Genomic DNA, 20,760 nt, shown 5'->3' on the forward strand with positions numbered 1-20,760 from the left:
ACACAGTTCCAACTGCACAGATTCACCCCAAGGTTCACAGGATCTCTTCTCTAATTCAGGTGATATTAAATAGGATGAAATGTCTTTAGAACCTCCATTCAGGGATTTTAATAATTATAAAATACCCCAGTTGGGGGAGCACTAGTAAGAATAGCGAAGGAAAATAGCTGGCAAATTCTGTCATCAATATAATACAGTAAATTGACAATTTCCTTTGATCTGCTGTCACAAACGGCATGTTAAAATGGACCTCAGTGGAAAAATATTCAAGTGCCAAGCTACAGTTTAAAAGTATCTGTTTACTCATGTTTAAAGGTGGCCTGTGCTCGCTTTGTCGGCATATACACTAAAATTGGAAAGATACAATGAAGATTAGCGTGGCCCCTGCACAAGTGTGACATGCAAATTCGTGAAGCATTCTACATTTAAAAAAAATGTTTATTTAATGAGAGAGAGCGAGCATGGGAGAGGAGTGAGAGAGAGGGAGAGGATCCCAAGCAGGCTCTGCACCATCAGCACAGACCCTGACGCGGGGCTCAAACTCACGAACCATGAGACCATGACCTGAGCTGAAATCAATAGCTGGAGGTTTAACCAGCTGAGCCACCCAGGCGCCTTGTCCACATGTTTTAACTGGAATTTAAATAAAAACTTTAAAAAACTAAAAGAAAAAATTCCAATGACATAAGAGTAAAAGCTAAACAAACAAACAAATAAATATGGCCTGTGCTTTAGACTTCTAGATTGTTTGGGGTCTTCTGTTGTCTTTGTAAACAGTGACGTGTGTGAAAGAGTAAATGTCAAGGAGCTGTTTAAACACACTGTCTGGGTTTCTTTTCCTCTCTGATGGGCAACAGAGAAAATTACTTCCTATTGCTAGCGGTTGAGATTTCGCGGTTGCCCCCCCTCCCATAAACCATTAATAATTTTTTTGTTAGATTGCATAATTTATAGTATCCGTTTTGAATGCATAATGTAATACTGTATACTGAAGGGTAGTCTTTCTTCAAATAGGTTACTGAAAATGAAATAAATACCTAGATTAAATTTCCATACTAGGGAGAGGGAAATGAAATAATTTGCTGAGTTGCAAAAATACATAATAGACATTGGGGAGATAATCTCAATTCTAAAAAATTACCTCATTGTTCTAGTCACGTCAGACAGTTTCATTCTGAAAACAATTCCTAAGAAAAATGCTGCTATAATTATTGAACAAAAATAAGTGTTTTTAAATAAAATGAGTTGAAGAATAATCTCTATCTAAATATTAATAAAATGAGGCCAAATTGGTTTATAACTTGCAGTGTAATATAAAAAAAAGTGACTGTATTTATTTTAGTGTCTGCTTTTGTGAATGAAAGGGCTGCAGAACCTTTAAAATATGATGTAAGAGCTGGAAAAATTTCGCTTATCTTTAGATTTAGCCCTAAATTTTACCATAAATAATTACTATGCGATTACTTATGTTTCTAAAAATTTGTTGCTATTTCTAGAGATTTACCTGTAGATTTTATGTGGTTGTAAGAAAGAGAATTTATATTAAAAGTTATCTGCTAAAATGACTACATATTTTTTTTCCAAATTGCTATCTGCTCCTTTCTCATGTGTATTATAAATCAATAACATTATTTAGTATTTCTTATTTTGCTATTATTATCATATTTTTCATGGATCCAAATCCCTTATTTTACTAAGTTTTGTCTTCCCAAGAAACTGTCAAACTTCAACTGTGGGACTGGTACTGGATCCCATGGGGACCCCAAATAGAAGTTTAATTTTCTCTGGGCATTGGGTACCATTTGTTGTTTATTCCTCTGAAATGGTTTTATTTTCATTACAATAATAGCATTATGCTCATCAGGACATATGTTATCTTCTTTAGTGGGACCTTACTTTTTCCCCATTAGAAAGAAAGGAAGACAGGAGGGAAAAAAGACATGGGAAGATTAATTTAAGCATAGACCATGGTAAAATTAAAGGATGGGATGTTGACTTTGATGCTTTTAATCTTTTTTAAGTTTATTTATTTATTTTGAGAGGGACAGAGAGAAAGAACACAAGCAGGGAGGGGCAGAGAGAGAAGGAGACAGAGAATCTCAAGTAGGCTCTATGCTGTCAATGCAGAGCCCGATGCAGGGCTTGATCTCACCAACTGTAAGATCATGACCTGAGCTGAAACCAAGTGTTGGATGCTTAACCAACTGAGCCACCCAGCACCCCATGACTTTGGTGCTTTTAAAATAAGCATACATCAAAATCAGTAAGGAAATCTGATTTGTAAAAGTAACAAGTTTTGATGATTATATAAAGGAACTGCTCCATAAAATTCTTTTTAGAGACACTTACAACCTTTTGAGGCTGTTTTCGATACATATATATTTCTACTTTTAAAATGTACTTTCCACACAATAAATGTTTTAATACCTCCATTTGGTTAGGAGATGCTCTTAAACGTATAGAACAATTTTGCCTAGATTGTTTATTTAATGTGACTTGTAAAAACTGTAAATCAAAAATTATTTGGTAGTTTAACATTTCGCCCTATTTTGAAGTACTAGTAAATAACACTAACATCCTCATAATAATAATTAATACCCTTTAAGACGGAACTCTAGGGAAAAAATTAAATGCTGAATTTATCTAACTTTTTTACTCTCTTCTTAAATGTCAGGTTGATTTACAAAAGCTTAGTAATTTTGCCGATGTTTGTCCACGTCTATAAATTCACTACATTTCTAAATTTAGAGATTCTTTGCCAACATGATTAAAATATTTTCTAATTTGTTCTCCTAATCTTCTTTGGGTAGTGCACAAAATAAAAAGACTACAAACTTAAGCCAGAGAAATCGTACGTAACCTTGATAAGCTTCGTAATGCTAATGTTGTTTTGATAGAGAAAACCACAAGTAATGCAAATAGCAGCTTCCACTCTCCAGTACAGGTGTGTAATAAGCGCATATAATTAAGCCAAAGATACATAATGGTTTGTTGTTGGATACGCATTTACAACAGCTGACTACGCTCTTAATGTGTGGTTCATGAGTTAGGTAATTTTCTTATGTCTCCACTCCTTGAACAGAATATTCCTCATGGACTCATATACAAAATGATTCTATGCCTTTTACACAGTAGATTCCCACTGCTGCCTGTAATTTAGCGTCTTTGCCATATCAGCATTACCTAAAGATGATTAAAAAGAGCATGTAAATTCACAAACAAGTCATTTTATTCTTCAACTTAAATAATTTAGAAATGCCCCCCAAAAGGAAAGTTATCAAAATGTAAGCCTTTCGACATGGTTTCCATCTTTAGTGAAATATATCAACCGTGCATTTAATCACTGTTATGCATAAAATATGGTTTATGGCTCTGCTCTATATATCACATAAACTTCTTTGTATATTATGAATCTGAGTCCTTTAAAGAGCATAAAGCAAACATGAAACACTAGTAAAGGTTTTTAAAAACCAGTACAGACACAGGTGACAGTGCATAAACTAACTTCTTGAGATTATTTCTAATTCCATACTTTCATCGAGTTATTTTATACTGCAAAACACACATGCACACATATTTATATAGCCTTTGGGTTTTGAGTTGGGCAAACTAAAAATAAGAATAAAAATACTATACTAATAGTATGTGAATTTCTGCATTTTAAACACTCTTCATCCTTTTTCTCCTTTCCATTATGAAACTGTAAAACGCACTGTAAAAAAAACCTTATCATACATGCACAACCAAGATGAGCCCTAGTGATTTGTACCAGAGAGGGGTCAAAAGAGTCTATCTACTAAGACTGGTAACGTGGAAAAAAATAGATAATGTAAATTTGTTTTTTATTTTTAAAAAGGTGATATCTTACACACATATTGAACTATAGTGTGTGCTAAAAATGGTCAGGATAATATCTGAGCTCAATAGCATTTTCCCATAAATTACTGTGTAGGTACCATTAATCATTGTATTCAAGGGCTATGCTTTGCCTGCTTAATTCAGCTGGTTCTGATTTGCACATCATTTCAAAGAATGCAGAAAAAACCCCCAGAAAAGTTCTACTTTCTGCATTAGCTATACAGCTCATCCCCTGCTAGCTATATCCCAGAACAGAAGTAAACGATCAGCCTGATTCCTTTGTTTACTTATTTTCCCTCCACTTTTGGGTGACTTTTAAAGCCTTGTTTGCAATTAATTTTTGGTAAAAACTTTAACTGAGTCTTTAGCATGAACTTTAAGGAATGGAATTTTAGTCCCAACATAGAGTTATTCCTGCTGCTGTTGTTATTATGGTTCCTCATGAAACAAACTAGTCATTTCCCCCTCTTCTTGAGTATGTGTGATTGTATGTGTAACTGTGTCATAAATGTGTGTGTGTGTGTGTTTGTGTGTGTGTGTGTGTGTGTGTGTGTGTGTGTGTTTGAAGGGGGTAGTATGTCCTCAGCCTATATATTTGGTTAATATAAAAGGCATGGGTGTTAAGTTTCTTTTTTCAAAAATGGAAATTGAGAAAAGAGAACTCCCTTTTCCATCACCACATAAAACTCACCTGTTTCTAAGCTCCCACCCTTGCCCCCCACCTTTCCCACCCCCCACTGCCTTTGAAGACCATCAAGCTCAGATGGGTTCTGGTTCTCCTTTTCCCCATTCTCTCAGAGGCTGGTGACCAGTTACTGGTCAGAGTCTCATTCTCTCTCTCCCCCAAAACTGCATTTTTAATCTCTCTTACTAAAGGACTCTTTCTATCAGCACTGGAGCATATTTTCTCTACATCTTCACTGTCAGTAACTTAACAGCTAACTCTGATCTACTTTCCACCCCTACCTTCTACCAACTGCTCTTATAAATGGCTTCCTCATTCTACCAAGTCTACTTTGGGTGCAATTTTCTTCATTAATGTGGAAAATTCCAAGAATGACTGAGTAAGGGATCTGATGCTGGAATATTTAAACTCCTGACTTTATTTTGTATAACCTAGGCAAAGAAATGACCTCTGACAGAGAAAGACAAATACCATGATTTCACTCATATGTGGACTTTAAGAAACAAAGCAAATGAGCAAAGACAGGGAGGGAAAGAGAGACCGACAAATCAAGAAACAGACTCTTAACTACAGAAAACAAACTGATGGTTACCAGAGGGGAGGTGTGCGGGAGGGAGGGGGGGGTTGTATGGAAGTGTTGAATCACTATTTTGTACACCTGAAACTAATTCCATTGTATGAAAATTAACTGGAATTTAAATAAAAACTTATGAAAGGAAATGAGCACTGAAAGTTAGGGTGATGTATGTTAAATGCTGCCAAGCAACAAGGAGTTCATAGACACAAAGTTTTGTCCTTGACAGAGACCTGTTCATTTTGTAATTCTGGAAGGAGTGGGAGCTTTCTGAAAGTTTCTAACAGATGCCAAGAATGTAAATTTCATTTCAGATTAAAATCAATAAACATAAACACTGTTAGAGAATGAAGATTGATACCAAAATAAAATATTTCTATTATAAGCTCACCGTATAAAGACCAGAAAATATAGGTTAAGAAAAAAAAGTTAACATGATCCATCTTTCAGCAATTCATCACTATGGTTAACTACATTTAACTTTGAAAACTACGGTTATAAGCTTTAGTTATGTGCAAATGCAAATAAAAAAAAGTTTAATGGCACTGTATGTTGCAAATATTTTAGACCTTATTGAGTGGATAGTTAATATATTTGAAATATTTTTCCATATTAAACATCCATTTTTTTCTTTTTTTAACTTATGTTGCTAATACAAAATGGAATCGTATTGTAGGTAGAAAAACATACATTATCCAGTTTTAACAAGTGTTAATACCTTTTTATATTAGCTTCATATTGTTTCAGAATGACAGGTTACAGGTAATGATTGAAGCACTTATTTCACTTTTCCTGATCTTTTTAACTTCCTTATGTCCTTGAAGTAGAGATTTTCCGTTCATATTTTTATTTTTTCACTACGTGTGTCCATAAAATGTAAAGTGTAGCTTTGTGTATTTCTTAAATGTATACAATTGATTCTAGTTCTAGTATCTTTTCATACCTCTTGCTTTTCTTGTTAATCACGTTTTGATATCTGTACTAACATATGTGGATCTCATCCATTTTACCTGATTTAGAGTTTTTAACTATGTGAATAATACATAGGCTTCTGTATCATCATTTTAATTGACTGCAGAGTATAATATATTTTAGAGTACTACTTACTTAAACCATTCCACTATTATTGAACATTTAGATTTTACACAAATAGTAGTATTACTACTATATAACTCTTCTAAGAATATTCTTGTAGCCAGACCTTTCATTACATCTTTCATTGCTTTCCCAAGATAGATTTCCAAAATAGTTATGGTTGGGCCAAAAGATACACATATCTTAAATCTCTCTCTCTCTCTTTGAATCCCTCTCTCTCTCTCAAAATATATAAATTTATATCTTCATTTTTACACTTTTACAACAGTGAATAAGAATGCATTTTCTTTTGCAGTTTGATGTATGAAAAAACTTTCAATTTTCATTTATTAAGATGTAACTCTGTTATTAATCACTTGTATTTTGTTTTGGTAGCTTCTCTGTGCATGTTCTTTCTCCATTTTTCTATGGTGTGCTGATCTATTTTTTCTCCCCATACATTAAGATAATACTTTTAATCCAACTCTTTGGATTTCTAACTACTTATCATGAATAGTTTAGAAATTCTATGAAGTAAAATCTGTTTTTTTCCTGTTTTCTGTCCTTGATATACTATTTTAAAAACTGTTTCCCCACACCTTAAAAAGTCCAACTTTTAAACAAAATGTTCATCTCTTACCATAATGTCAACATTTGATGGCCTCCAATTCTTTATACTTGAAGCCCAATATAAATACACTATTTCTTCAGCTTTGTACTTGGTTTGGAAATACAGAGGTCAAGGCTAACTACTGAGGAAAGTAAGAGCTCCTTCATAATTATGTCACGATTTACTAATTATTCGTGAAGAATCTGGAGATATGAACCTAGTATTTAACTTTCTACCAGGAGAGTGACCATTGAGAGTCAAGGGAACTTCAACTACCAGGAGGTCTTGAGCACATTTCTTCCTGACCCCTACATTCTCATTCTCTACATGCCTTTGGACTGAGAAATTTAACTAATAATCATTTCAATAATGTAATATTTAGACATAGACAGCTTTCATGTTAGAGAAACAATTTCATGGCTTTTTTTCCTGTATTCCTATAAGAGGGATTCAGACATAAAGAAACATTTCACTTCTCTCTCAGCCCAATTACTGCCTCATAGTTTTTTAGAAAAATCAGTCTGTACCTGTGCATAAACCTGTCCATTGCTAAGGATTTTCAGTGTTTATAAAAAGAGAAGGAAGTTTTAAGAGGGTAAAAGTGCCCCTTTGAACGGCAATGGCCTTGTTACTTGTCTGAAAAAAAATAATTAAAAAATGATAAGGTTAGCATTTTAGTTGATCTTAAAGTTTTATTGGATATAGAAAAGCCTGGAAGGTGTGGAATAAGAGGGCCCTAGACTCATCTTGTTCTGCAGATACAACTAAATAACTCACATCAGTGTAAATAGTCTAGAAAACACCTTGAAAACTGGCAGAACAAACCCTGCAGGTAAAGGTACAGAAGAGGTTGCACTGAACAGGGTTGGAAGGGTGGAGAAACAGTGCGGAATGAAACAGACCACGGCCATCCAGGAGCAGGAAGAGCTGGAGGCCTAGAGAAGGGAAAGACACACGGTATCACACTGGGAAGACCACGGGGGAAGATGAATCCCTACAACATTTGGCTTTGAAAGCAAGAGGTGACATATTTCATGAGTTCTTAAAACCAGAGGGACTTAAAGCCTGGAACTTTATTTTTTTATTTTTTATTTATTTATTTATTTATTTTACAAATAGTTTATTGTCAAATTAGTTTCCACACAACACTCAGTGCTCATCCCCACAAGTGCCCTCCTCCATGCCCATCCCTCCTCCCCGCCACATCCATCAGTCCTCAGTTTTTGTCAGCATTCAAGAGTCTCTCATGGTTTGCCTCTCTCCCTTTCCCCCACCATTTCCACCCTTCTTCTCCCCCTTGTTCCTCCGTCAAGTTCCTCCTAATCCTCCTGTACGTGCAAACATATGATATTTGTCCTTCTCTGCCTGACTTATTTCGCTCAGCATAACACCCTCAAGGTCCATCCATGTTGCTACACATGGCCAGATTTCATTCTTCCTCATTGCCATGTAGTATTCCATGGTATAGATAAACCCCATCTTCTTGATCCATTCATCTGTTGATGGACACTTAGGCTCTTTCCAAGTTTAAGCTATTGTGGAGAATGCTGCTATGAACAAAGCCTGGAACTTTAAAAATCAGTGGGATTGGCTCTGGGAGAGCCTAAAGGGCACAGAAAGCTGAGTTCACACCCTCAAAGAGATACCATGACAAACAGCCAGTGGAGATACAGCAGAGAGAAGGTAGACATATGGGAGGGAGAGTAGTTTGCTCATTTTGGATTAAAGACTGAAATGTAAGACTGGAAACCATAAATCTCATAGAACAGAGAACAAAAGCTTCTTCTTGATTTTTTGGATATGACACCTGAAGCACAAGCAACAAAAGCAAAAACAAAGTGGGATGACATCAAACCAAAAAGCTTCTGCACAGCAAAGGAAATGATCAGCAAAATGAAAGGACAAACTAGGAAATGGGAAAAAATATTTGTAAATTATATAGCTGATAAGGGGTTAATATCCAAAAAATATAAAGAACTCCTACAACTCCATAGCAAAAAAAAAAAAAGTAATCTGATTAAAAAATGGGACCTGAATAGACATTTTTAAAGAATGATATATAAATGGTCAACAGGCACATGAAAAGGTGCTCAACATCACTAATCACTAGGGAAATACAAAGTGAAACCTAAATGAAATTATCACCTTACACCTACTAGAATGGCCATCATTATTTTTAATTTTTTTTTAATATTTAGTTTTGAGACAGAGTGTGCAAGTGGGGAAGGGGGAGAGAGAGAGGGGGACAGAGGGTCCTAAGTCAGCTCTGTGCTGACAGCAGAGAGCCCAATGGAGGGCTCACACTCATTAGCCATGAGAAACAAAGTCTGAGGCTTAACTGACTGAGCCACCCGGGCGCCCAGGAATGGCCATCATTAAAGAGACAAGAGATAACTAAGGCTGGAGAGAATGGAGAGAAAAGGGAACTCACGTTTACTGTTAATGGATTGTAAATTGGTACAGCCACCATAAAAACCTGTATGGTAGTTTCTCCAAAAACAAAACACAGAACTACGATATGGTGCAGCAATTCCATTTTTGAGACTATATCCAAAGAAAACAGAAACACCCTTTCAAAGAATTATCTGCACTCCCATATTTACTTCAGCATTATTTACAATAGCCAAGAAATGGAAATCTAAGTATCCATCAGTGGATGAGTGCGTAAAGAAGTAGGAGACACACACACACACACACACACACACACACACTGAAATATTAGTCAGCCATAAAAAAGAGATCCTGCGATTTGTGACAACATGCATGGACCTTAAAGGCATTCTGCTAAGTAAAAAAGTCGGACGGAGAAAGAGAAATACTGCATGATCTCACTTATAGGTGGAAACTAAAAAAAACCCAAACAACCCAAACTTAAGAAAAAGAGATCAAACTGTAGTTATCAGTGGTGGAAGACTCAGAGGTAGAGAAGTTGAGGAAGGTAGTAAAAGGCACAAACTTCCAACTATTAAGATAAATCAGTACTAGGGATGTAATGTACCACATGATGACTATCACTACTGCAACTATATATTTGAAAGTTGTTAAGAGAGTAAACCTTAGGAACTCTCATCCCAAAACTTTTTGAATCTATAGGGGATGATAGGTGCTAACTACTATGGTAATCATTTTACAATGTATATAAGTCAAATCATTGTGCTGTACACTTTTGACTTACACAGTGCTGTATGTCAGTTACATTTCAATGAAACTAGAAAATAAAATTAACTACAGGCCATGGGGAAAACGTATACCATTACTGAATGCAATGTGAGTCTGTCCACAGAGCACCTAAAGTCTGTCCCAAAAGTTAAAAACCCAGCCAAACAATTGGTGATCTTCTCTGCACAAAGCTACATAACAAATTATTTTTTCATTATTTTCCAGTTTCCCAGGAACCCATATTATAAATGTTGACTCGCTTATGATTTCCCTTCTCTTCCTATTCCACATCTGTTTGAGACACCCATTGTTTACCGTTTTGAGTTACCTTGTCAGTACATCTCTTTTCTATTTGCATTGCTGCCAATTCCTCCCTTCATGTTGCTCACTGCGGACTATGACAATCATTCCCTGTTTGCTCACATTTATTCGTTCAACAAATGTGCAATGAATACTTGTTATGTTCCACTTGGGCTATGGCAGCCAAAAGCAGCAAGACCCTGTCCTCTCTGAGTCAATCCTTGTACAGAGAGACCAAACAGTCCCTTCTCACCCAACCCGACCTGCCTACAAGAATCATTTTCCTAAAAATCATGATGGTGATTATGTCACCATTCAAAAACCTTTGGGGAGTTTGTACTTTGAAATTTCAGATGCTTCATGGACTTCACCTAAAGTTTCTCCATAAGTCAATAGTCCTCAACCACCTCCATTCTTTTCATTTGGTTGAGAAAACTCTGACACATTACCAGTCACAAAGATCCCTAGGGCCCCGTGCTCCACCCCCTTTTCTCAAAAACTGTACTTTTTACAGTGCAATGCCAGATGGTGCCCAGAGTTCTTACCCTCTGGTATATACACCTTATGTAGTCCCCTCCCACTTCACAGAATGTCTGTGAATATGATGGAAGGCCACTCCTGTGGTTAGGCTACTCATCAGCTGACTTTGAGTTAATGAAAAGGAGATCATCTCAGTGGCTGACCTAAGCAGGTAAGTACTTAAAAGCAACTGGACCTTTCTTAAAATCAGAAGGATCCATCCTGCTGATCTCCAAGGAGCGAACTCAGGTTGTGGAGGGAGCCATGTGGCAGGAAATGGCAAGTGGCCTCCAGGTGCTGTGAATGACCCCCAGCTGAAAGCTTCACTAAGTGAGTGGGGAATTAGTCCTATAACTGCAAGGAACTGAATTCTGCCAACAAGCTCATGTGCTTCGATGAGGAAACCAAACCTCGGGGACTATAGTCCTTGATTTCAGCCCAGTGAGATCCTGAGCAAAGGACCCCACTAACGCAGTTCCTGGCCCACAGAAACTGTGAACTAGTATGTCGGTGATGTAAGCAGCTAAGGAAAGAGCAATTTTTTTTATTTAAGGAAAGAGCAGTTTATTAGGCAGCTCTAGAAAATTAATACAGCCATTCTCCAATTTCACCTGGAATTTTCCTACCATCCACCAGGATCTGGTGTAAATGCTTATCTCTTTCATATTTGCCCTGATTTCCTCACCCAAAAGTACTTTCTCTGACTTTCTATAGGACATTTTTCTCCCTCTTGTGGGACTCCCTACTTTTATTGTAGCCACTTGCAGAGGTCTTATTTCTTCTCCCCAGCTGCACGTTCCTCGGGAACACAGGTAGCCCTGCAGTCACAATTGTACACATGCAAATGTACTGTACAGTCATTGAAACAAGTGTTCGCGTGTGCCGTCAGGCAAATATTTCTCAGGGATCTAAGGGTTAAAGCTTCAGTCTTTGGCTTTACCCTCATTTTCTTGTGCTTAGGAGCAGCTTCATGTGACTTAGCACAAGTACAGAATTTGGTGACCTGACCCTCCCTAAAACTGTCGTCCAAAATGCTAATTTTTTTGTCAAAGGGTAAACAACATATAAGTTTGACATATTTAAAATCCAAAGTTGAAGGGCATGAAAAACAGATTTCTGAGTTAGGAAATGGACAAATAAGCGAGGTGGCATTTGGAGCCACCCAGGACACCACAGTGCTGGCCACACCGACACTGGCATTTTGGCAGCGATTGCCATCTGCATGTGTCACTTCCTTTTTACTAAAGCCGCAGTTGCTCACACCTGTGTGTGCTCACATGGATTTAAATAAGAAATAACCAGGAACCCAGGCTGGAAAAAGAGCCCCCTGTGCTCCCCCCCTCCCCCCCCCCCAGCAGTGGAAGCATTACGGCCAGAGTTGGTTAATTGAAATCATGCATCGAACTAAGTTGCCACTCTGATGCGATCTGACAAAAATGATCATAGGATAAAATTGCCTCTTGCTGATCCCCACCTATCTTACATTTCAACTTGCAGCCAGATTGAAGCAAACTGCTCCAATTTACTGCTCCCGACCTGCTGATAATGGACACTTTGCCGTGCACTCTCCCTTCATTACTGCTCAGGTCAGGGCTGTTAACAGGGACTCTTGCCACATTTGACAGATAGTCACTACCAAGATGAATGGCGGTGGCCACATGACCACTTAGGACCAGGCCTTCCCTCTCCAGCACCTTCAAAATGCCTTTAAAAAAAATAAAAATAAAAGACCACACTTCACTGTTTAACTCTTTATTAACTAGGAGAATCAATAGAAACCAGGCAACTATGACCTCGTGATTCCTTTACTGTAGAGCTGCAAGTATTTCAAGGCAATCATTTAACAGCATTTAAAAAAGAAAGTTCTAGAGCAGCTGCCTCTTCATTTTCATCTCGTTGGGAATGGAAACTGGGCTGCAAATGGAGCTCTTTGTGGGGAGGGAGGGAGTCATTAGCCCAAAGTCTCAATTGTGCTAAATCTTCAGAAGAAGCGGCTACTTTTCTGAGTTAAAATGGGCTTGTTTAATCATGGTAAAAATTAGTTATTAGGGAAAATAGGCTATTTTTAATACCACACATATGAACAGAACCCAGGAGGCTGGCTGGTACTCCATCATTTCAATTGTTCATCAACAACTCTTTATGAAAACTTTTTAACGCCAACATTTCAAAGTTATTCTACTTGTGTTTAGAGAGGAAAATGAGAAGAGAGGAATGCATGGATCAGTGTCATTCTGTGCTGTTTTCTTTAATAGGTACACAAGTTTAGATAGTGTTTAATGACTAATTTTTAAGAGCAAGCTAACGGGGAATGCAGTGCATATGTTTTCTATTCCTTAAGGCTTCTAACTTAATTCTGTATATAAACTATACATACAGTTTGTATAGAATGCTCTCGTTTATATCTAATTCCTGATTTGCTCATCATTTTTGCATTTGACAAACGGTCAACTGGACTGCTCATGACTCTTATTAGATTTACACTGCATTGTCTAATTCACTCTGCCTCATGAAAGTAGATGAACTATTAAATACCATAATCTGTTATCCACCATTAAAATTAATTGATTTTTATGTCACTTTAGAACTAATGAATTATTTAGAGATAGTCTCATAAACTACAAAGCATAGTGGGAAAGCTCTTTTATTCCCTATCATTTCTAGTAAGATTGAACAATCCTATGCCTTCGCTAGTTTTTCTCTCAGCAGAAACCTCAAAAACATCGCTGTTTTCCATAATTCTACTTTGTGTAGAAGAGCCACATTTATGAAAAAGAATTTGAAGATGTGGATGATGCTTAACAGTGCTCTGGGAAAGGTTTATCCTACGGACGGGTATCTCCAGGTGCAGTCTGTCATTGCCATCGGCATAAAAAGATTGAATGGACATGCTATTAAACAGAAGTAAAATCCCAGCAAACAGTAATAATCATAAAAATGAATACACGGGTGGTATCTTATGGTGTTGCCTGAAAAAAATCTTACTTGATATTTTGGTTCAAAGATTGCATAGCTACATTATGAGAACAGTAAGTCATGGTTATGGAAAACTTATTACATGCCAGGCACTGTGCCAAGCAATTTCAACATGGATTGTTTCATGTAATCCTCAAATGTTCCCATGATATGGGCTTTATTTTTATCCTATTCTCACAGGTAGGGAAACTGAGGCTAGAGAGACGAAGTCACTTGTCCAAGTTCACATTAATAACAAAGGAGTAGGGATGTGAACCAAAGCAGTCTTACTCCAAAGTCAGACTCCTAATTGTTATACTTTGCTGCCTCTTTCTTCTCAATGCCACTTCATCACTTGGCATGGATGGTGAGAGGGGCCATTGATTGTTCACAATTTTTATCCATCTAATGTTTATTAAAACACAGTCCTTTCGGGGCGCCTGTGTGGCTCAGTCGGTTAAGCGTCCAACTTCGGCTCAGGCCATGATCCCACAGTTTGTGGGTTCAAGCCCCGCGTCGGGCTCTGTGCTGACTGCCAGCTCAGAGTCTGGAGCCTGTTTCAAATTCTGTACCTCCCCCTCTCTCTGACCCTCCCCTGCTCACGCTGTCTCTCTCTCAGAAATAAATAAAACATTAAAAAAATTTAAAAAAACACAATCCTTTCCCTTGCAAATTGGTTCATTCAGTGAAAAAAGGTTCTTGCCTTCTAAAATTATCTTGCAGTATTAATAAAGTTGCTCCATGTCTATTCTAGCAAACGAATAAAGTTCTGTGTTTAATGGCACTCTTTCCTCCCCCCCTGGAACATTTACAGTGGGCAGGAGGTAATGATATAACCACGTGTACTGAAGAAACCTAGAGAAGCATGTTGAAAGGAGGACCCACGATATTAAGGAAGGCATTTGTTGTGATGAGCACCGGGTGTTGTACGTAAATGATGAATCACTAAATTCAACACCTGAAGCTAATATTGCACTGTATGTTAACAGACTGGAATTCAAATAAAAACTTGAAAGAAAAAATTAAAAAGAAGGACCCAGAGCATTTCAGACTGTGTGAGGGGACCATGTATTTTGGTTGGTCTTGGGACTGTCCTGGTTTTTGCCAGTGGTGCTGACATACCTGTTAAAAGAATCCTCTTTTTATTCTCAGTGTCATCTCAGTTTGAAGAATAAGCTAGAGGGCTACCACAATTTTAAGAGAGAAGTTATTCTGTTTATCAGTAATCTTGGCTGTAGACCACCTCTACCAATCCCACAGAGTTGACCGGACTACTACGTGAGCGAGCTTTAAATATTTCAAATATGCATGCTGGAGCATCAGGAGGTGGGCCTGCTACACCTGACTCCTTACCCTTTTCTCTTGTTTCCTCTTTTCAGTTGGTCACCACGGCGGTCTTTTTGCTATGCCAGCTTGGCTAGGGTATAACTCCCAGGGACTCAACCAACCTGCATAGAGGTGGTGGTGCTTTGTGCAGGAGCTTTGTAGAGATGGTTCAAGTCCGTAATCAGTTGACTGCAAGTAAGGGAGGGGAGTCCCCCAAAATGTGGGTGCCCCAATTCAGTCAGCTGAAATACTTACGGAACAGAGCTGAGGTTTCCCCAAAGAAATTCTGCTGTGGGCCGCAGCGGCACGCGTGACACTCGCAGCCTGGCCACGTTCTCTGTGGGTTTCAGGCTTCTCTCGCCCGCCCCCAAGTCACTGAAGCCATTTCCTTGCACCGAATCTCTTAATATAGATCAGCTGGTGGTTCTGCCTCTCTTGTTGAACCCTGACTGATATAGTCCTTCGTCCCTGTTGACTCTTCCTTCAAATCCTTTGCATACTCCTCCGGACTCTTAACTTCATACCTTCATACTGCCAGAGGCTCCTTGCCTCCTCTCTCCCCTTAGCCTGCCACCAAACCCAGATAAATGCTCCTAGATCCGTAATCTCATACTTCAGCAGCTAATCCTTATTAGGAGCTAATATACCACCACCCCCCCCCCCCCGTGCACTCTGCTGGACACTGAAGGTACAAAGATAATCAAAGTATAGTTTGTTTTCTAGGGTCTCACCACTCTGTCACTCCCCAGCATAAAACATGCAAAGTTCCCTCCAATGCACGAAGGGCAGGGAAAACTACTCAGCCCGGTGCAGCAGACCCTAATTATTTTATTTTAAATGTTTATTTATTTATTTAGAGAGAGAAAAAGTGGAGAAGGGACAGAGAAAGAGAGAGAATATCCCAAGCAGGCTCCACACTCAGTGCAGAGCCTGACATGAGGCTCAATCCCACAAGGCCAGGATCATCACTTGAGTGGAAATCAGGAGTCTGAGGCTCAACCAAGTGAGCCACCCAGGAGGCCTGACCCGGCTAATTTTAATTTGCCTTCCAGGACTCCAATCCCACAAGTGCCTATGGCATGAGCTTACCTGCTCTCTTCACGGCCTCAGCAGGGCAGGTTTATGTCTGTCTTTTCCTGTGTCTTTGTTTTAATTTTTTAAAATTTATTTAAGTAATCTCTACACCCCACCTACGATTCAAACTCATGACCCCTGAGATCAACAGTCGCAGGCTCTTCCGACAGAGCCAGCCAGACGCCCCTCCTGTGTCTTTGTTTGAAAGTCAGTGTTGTGGGAAGCAACACCCACACGTATAAAGCAGATTGGGATTCAGAGAATTAGTTACTTTTTTTTTTTTTTTCCTGAGAGAGGGAGATTGAGAGAGAGAAAGACAGCGTGAGCAGGGGAGGGTCAGAGAGAGAGGGAGATACAGGATCTGAAACAGGCTCCAGGCTCTGAGCTAGCTGTCAGCACAGAGCCTGATACAGGACTGGAACCCACGAACCGCGAGATCACGACGTGAGCCGAAGTCAGACGCTTAACCGACTGAGCCACCCAGGCGCCCCGAGAATTAGTTACTTAAAACATTGCTGGAACGTCTGGTGCCGTGAGTCCACGACTGGTCCTTCAGGAACGGCTCTCAGAGTCGCACCTCCAAACTGGCCCATCGTGCAAACTGCCTGCTCTGGGGGACTGCAACGTTTATATCAGGAAACTACCACGACTACCACATCTGCCTCCCTGCTCCCATGAAACTAGTGGCTGGTCTTTGAGAAACTGCTACAAAAACACCAACATCTCCCTGGCGACACTTACCGCCAGAAAACTGGTGAAGCTGCAGGAAGATCGCTTCTCCTTTACGTCCACCTTCCACGTCTGCGGTGATTGCATCTAGAACTCCAGCTGCACGGGATCCTGGGAAAACAAGGCATTTCGCTTCCCAGCTTCTGGCAGCCTCAGCAGGAGGAGGTTAACAAGGATTCTGAGCCAATCTCACATTTTCCCTAACAGTTGTTTTTATCCAACCTGGGAAGTTTGTATGCCCATCCTACTCAACTAAGGATTATTTGCTTTAACATCAAGTTTTAATGTTCTTAAGACTTAGCGTAATTTCTAGCACGTAGGCGTGTGTCAGATATATACGTGTTCAATAAATGAATGAAACGCAATTATAATTTATTCATTTATTGACACAATCACAATTATAAATTATAATTTGTCATGTAAAACTTTTCCAACAAATTATAGGAACCATATCCCATATAGTGCCCAGTATGGTACTTAAATGTGGAAGACACTCAATAAATATTTCTTTTTTTTTTAGGTCTTTTTTTTTTACAAATAGTTTATTGTCAAATTAGTTCCCACATAACACCCAGTGCTCTTCCCCACAAGTGCCCTCCTCCATGCCCATCCCCCCTCCCCCCCCACATCCATCAGTCCTCAGTTTTTGTCAGCATTCAAGAGTCTCTCATGGTTTACCTCTCTCCCTTTCCCCCACCATTTCCCCCCTTCTTCTCCCCCTTGTTCCTCCGTCAAGTTCCTCCTATTCCTCCTATACGTGCAAACATACGATATTTGTCCTTCTCTGCCTGACTTATTTCGCTCAGCATAACACCCTCAAGGTCCATCCATGTTGCTACACAAGGCCAGATTTCATTCTTTCTCATTGCCATGTAGTATTCCATGGTATAGATAAACCACATCTTCTTGATCCATTCGTCCGTTGATGGACACTTAGGCTCTTTCCATGTTTTAGCTATTGTGGAGAGTGCTTCAATAAGTATTTCTTAAATGGATGGGTAAATACAGTGCTATCAAAGAATAGGGTCTGATACATGTACCTCACGTAGACTTGCATAACCAGTGTTTCACTAGGGCACTAAAGTCATTGGACTGTAAGGTAATATTTAATTTTGCATATTATAGAAGCCCATGATGTAACTCTTGCCTCTATGCTTATATGTTTGATCTCCTAGAAATTATTATTTTTTAAAGATTTTTATTTTTAAGTAAGTTCTACACCCAATGTGGGGCTTGGACTCATGACCCCGAGATCGAGTCGTGTGCTCTCCTGACTGAGCCAGCCAGGTGTGCCCTAGGAATTTTTTAAAATAATTTTCTTTCTTCTAAAGTTGCAGCCTAGTGAGAACTAATTTTATACAAACAATATAATTTTCTAAATAATACACTTTATTGTAAAAGATTAATGGTAAGGAGGATTTATATAAAAATCATGCTCTTGATCATTCATGTTTGCAATGAGGAGAAAGGCAGATGAAACCTAAGTGAGAGAAGGTGGGACATCATTTGATGGGATCATGGTGAGATGGTCTGTATGTTTATGTTCTCTTAAAACTCACGTGTTGAAATCCTGATGCCCAATGTGATGTTTTAAGAGGTGGAGGCCTTTGGGAGGTGATTAGGCCATGATGGTGGAGCCCTCATGAATATGATTAGTGTTCTTTTTAAAAATAAAGTGGTTTTTTTTAATTTAAAGAGACAGAACATGCTGAAGCAAGGGAGAAGGGAGGAGAGAGAGAGAGAGAGAGAGAGAGAATATCTCAGTGTGGAGCGTGCCATGGGGCTCAATCCCAAGACCCTGGGATCATGACCTGAGCAGAAATCAAGAGTCGGATGCTCAACTGATTGAGCCCCCCAGGGACTCCCAGGATTAGTGCACTTATAAAAAGAACCCACAGAGGCTCCAGCCCCTTCTGCGATGTGAGGACATAGTGAGCAGTCTGGTACTCAGAAGAGGCCCCTCACCTATCTTGGACTTCCAGCCTCCTAACCTGTGAGAAACAATTTCTGTTGTTTATAAGCCATCCAGTCCGTGGTGTTGTGTTACAGCAAACTGAATGGACTAAGACACAGGTCAAATACATTAAAACTGCCAGAAAGAATAGAGAGATGGTCTTGGCAAGAATGGGATAAAGTTCTACAAGAGAGGCTTGGCCTTAGAATGCATTTCATCCCCCTGAAATCTGGCCCCTCATATGTGAGCTGCTTGTCATGCGCTCTGTGCCTCTGGCGAAAGTTTTCAACAGACTGAAAGAAGGATGCTTGAGAATTGGATAATTTGACCTCTGTACAGCAGATGCTGTAATAAGTCATGTGATGTGCTGGCCACAGGAGAGCAGAGGGGGCTTCGTACTCACTGTCTCACTTTAAAAAATGCCTCAGATATCCATCTATGGGCCACTGGGCTCCTGGAAAGGTTAGTTTACTGTGTTATTCTGCAGATCAAATTAGGAATATGACTATGCTTTCACGAAGTCTTCCTGCTGTTTCCTTAGAAGCCCTTCACTAACTAGAATTACATAAATTTAATTAAAAATTACCTATTTCTTTTCTATGAAACTGAAGCTGCTATAATATTATACACATTTTCCAAAACATGTTCTGGTTGAGAAAATTTCTTTGTGATAACTTTCCATATTGCCATTTCCATAACAATATACTAGGTTCACCTTTAATATTCTAGCTCACAGTTTAATATTCTAGCTCAGCCTTGGCATTAAGAGCATTCTGGGGGGGCCAGGTGGTTGAGCATCCGACTTCGGCTCAGGTCATGACCTCACTGTTCATGGGTTCGAGTCCCACACTGGGATCTGTGCTGACAGCTTACGTCCTGGAGCCTGCTCCAGATTCTGTGTGTCTCTCTCTCCCTGCCCCTCCCCTGCCTACGCTCTGTCTCTGTCTCTCTCTCAAAACTAAATAAACATTTTTAAAAAAAGAGCATTCTAGACCAGATAATTCCTTGTTGTGGGGGTCATTCCTTAAATTATAGGATGTCTAACAGCAACCCTGACCTCTACCCATTAGTTGCCTCTTGCAAATTCCTTCTTCCGTTTCTTCCCCTCACTCAATTTGTGATAATCAGAACTATTTCTATTCTTGCCAGATGTCCCCTGGTTGAGAATCACTGCTTTATCTCCTCCAGGTCAAAGTTTTTGGTGATCAAAGAGCAGTTGCTAGAAATCCCAAAACCAAGGCTCTATCTTCACAGAATCAGAGGAAATCTTTCTTGTTTTTGTGTGTGAGATGTAAGACACAACATGGTTATTTAAATCAGTTTAAAGTGACTCAAAACATGAATTTTTCTATTATTTTAGAAAAAGAAATATGAGATGGCTGGTAGCCACCCCCAAACCATGTTTTCTTGTACACGGTTACTAGTAACTATAGAGATCAAAATCTTTGGAACTTACATTTCAATAATCAACTTCCATTTCAATACCAAAGTTTTATTAAACTTGCTTCATTTGGACTCAGTTAAAACTAAGCTAACTCAGGGTACTGGGTGTTAATTCATTTTTCAGGCTTACATAGAAGTTACCACAAAGTATGCAGGAGGCCTGACCCTATTTTACAATATTTTATAATAGAAAAGAGGTGTATTTATGCTGCATTTTCTTTGCGCTTGCTTCTTAGCTCCTGAAATAAAGACTCAAGTGGGGCGTTTGTCATATATTTGAACAAATCTACCATGAGCCAGATCATTTGACTGATCCTTAAAAAAACAAGACTATTCAACCAAACTTTTACGTAATGGTGGTTGGGCAAATTCCATGTAGTTCATGATTTCATGACGGTGTTCTTGGTAGCTCTGGTCAATACTTTACAGTTTGCCATCTTCTACCTTTTGCCTAATCCCAGTCTCTTTGTATTTTAGGTCACAAAGAAAACCACACATAC

The 20,760-nt window shown here is 38.9% G+C and overlaps 1 non-coding gene across 1 annotated transcript; it reads left to right on the top strand.

The window, feature by feature from the left end:
• The first annotated feature begins 322 nt into the window (after nucleotides 1-322).
• LOC120236231 lies at nucleotides 323-429 on the top strand. The gene has a single exon (XR_005529609.1). It is a non-coding gene; the product is annotated as a U6 spliceosomal RNA (small nuclear RNA).
• The last annotated feature ends 20,331 nt before the right edge of the window (nucleotides 430-20,760 follow it).

Source organism: Hyaena hyaena, unplaced genomic scaffold, assembly GCF_003009895.1.
Source record: "Hyaena hyaena isolate Hyena2069 unplaced genomic scaffold, ASM300989v1 scaffold_149, whole genome shotgun sequence".
NCBI lineage: Eukaryota > Metazoa > Chordata > Mammalia > Carnivora > Hyaenidae > Hyaena > Hyaena hyaena.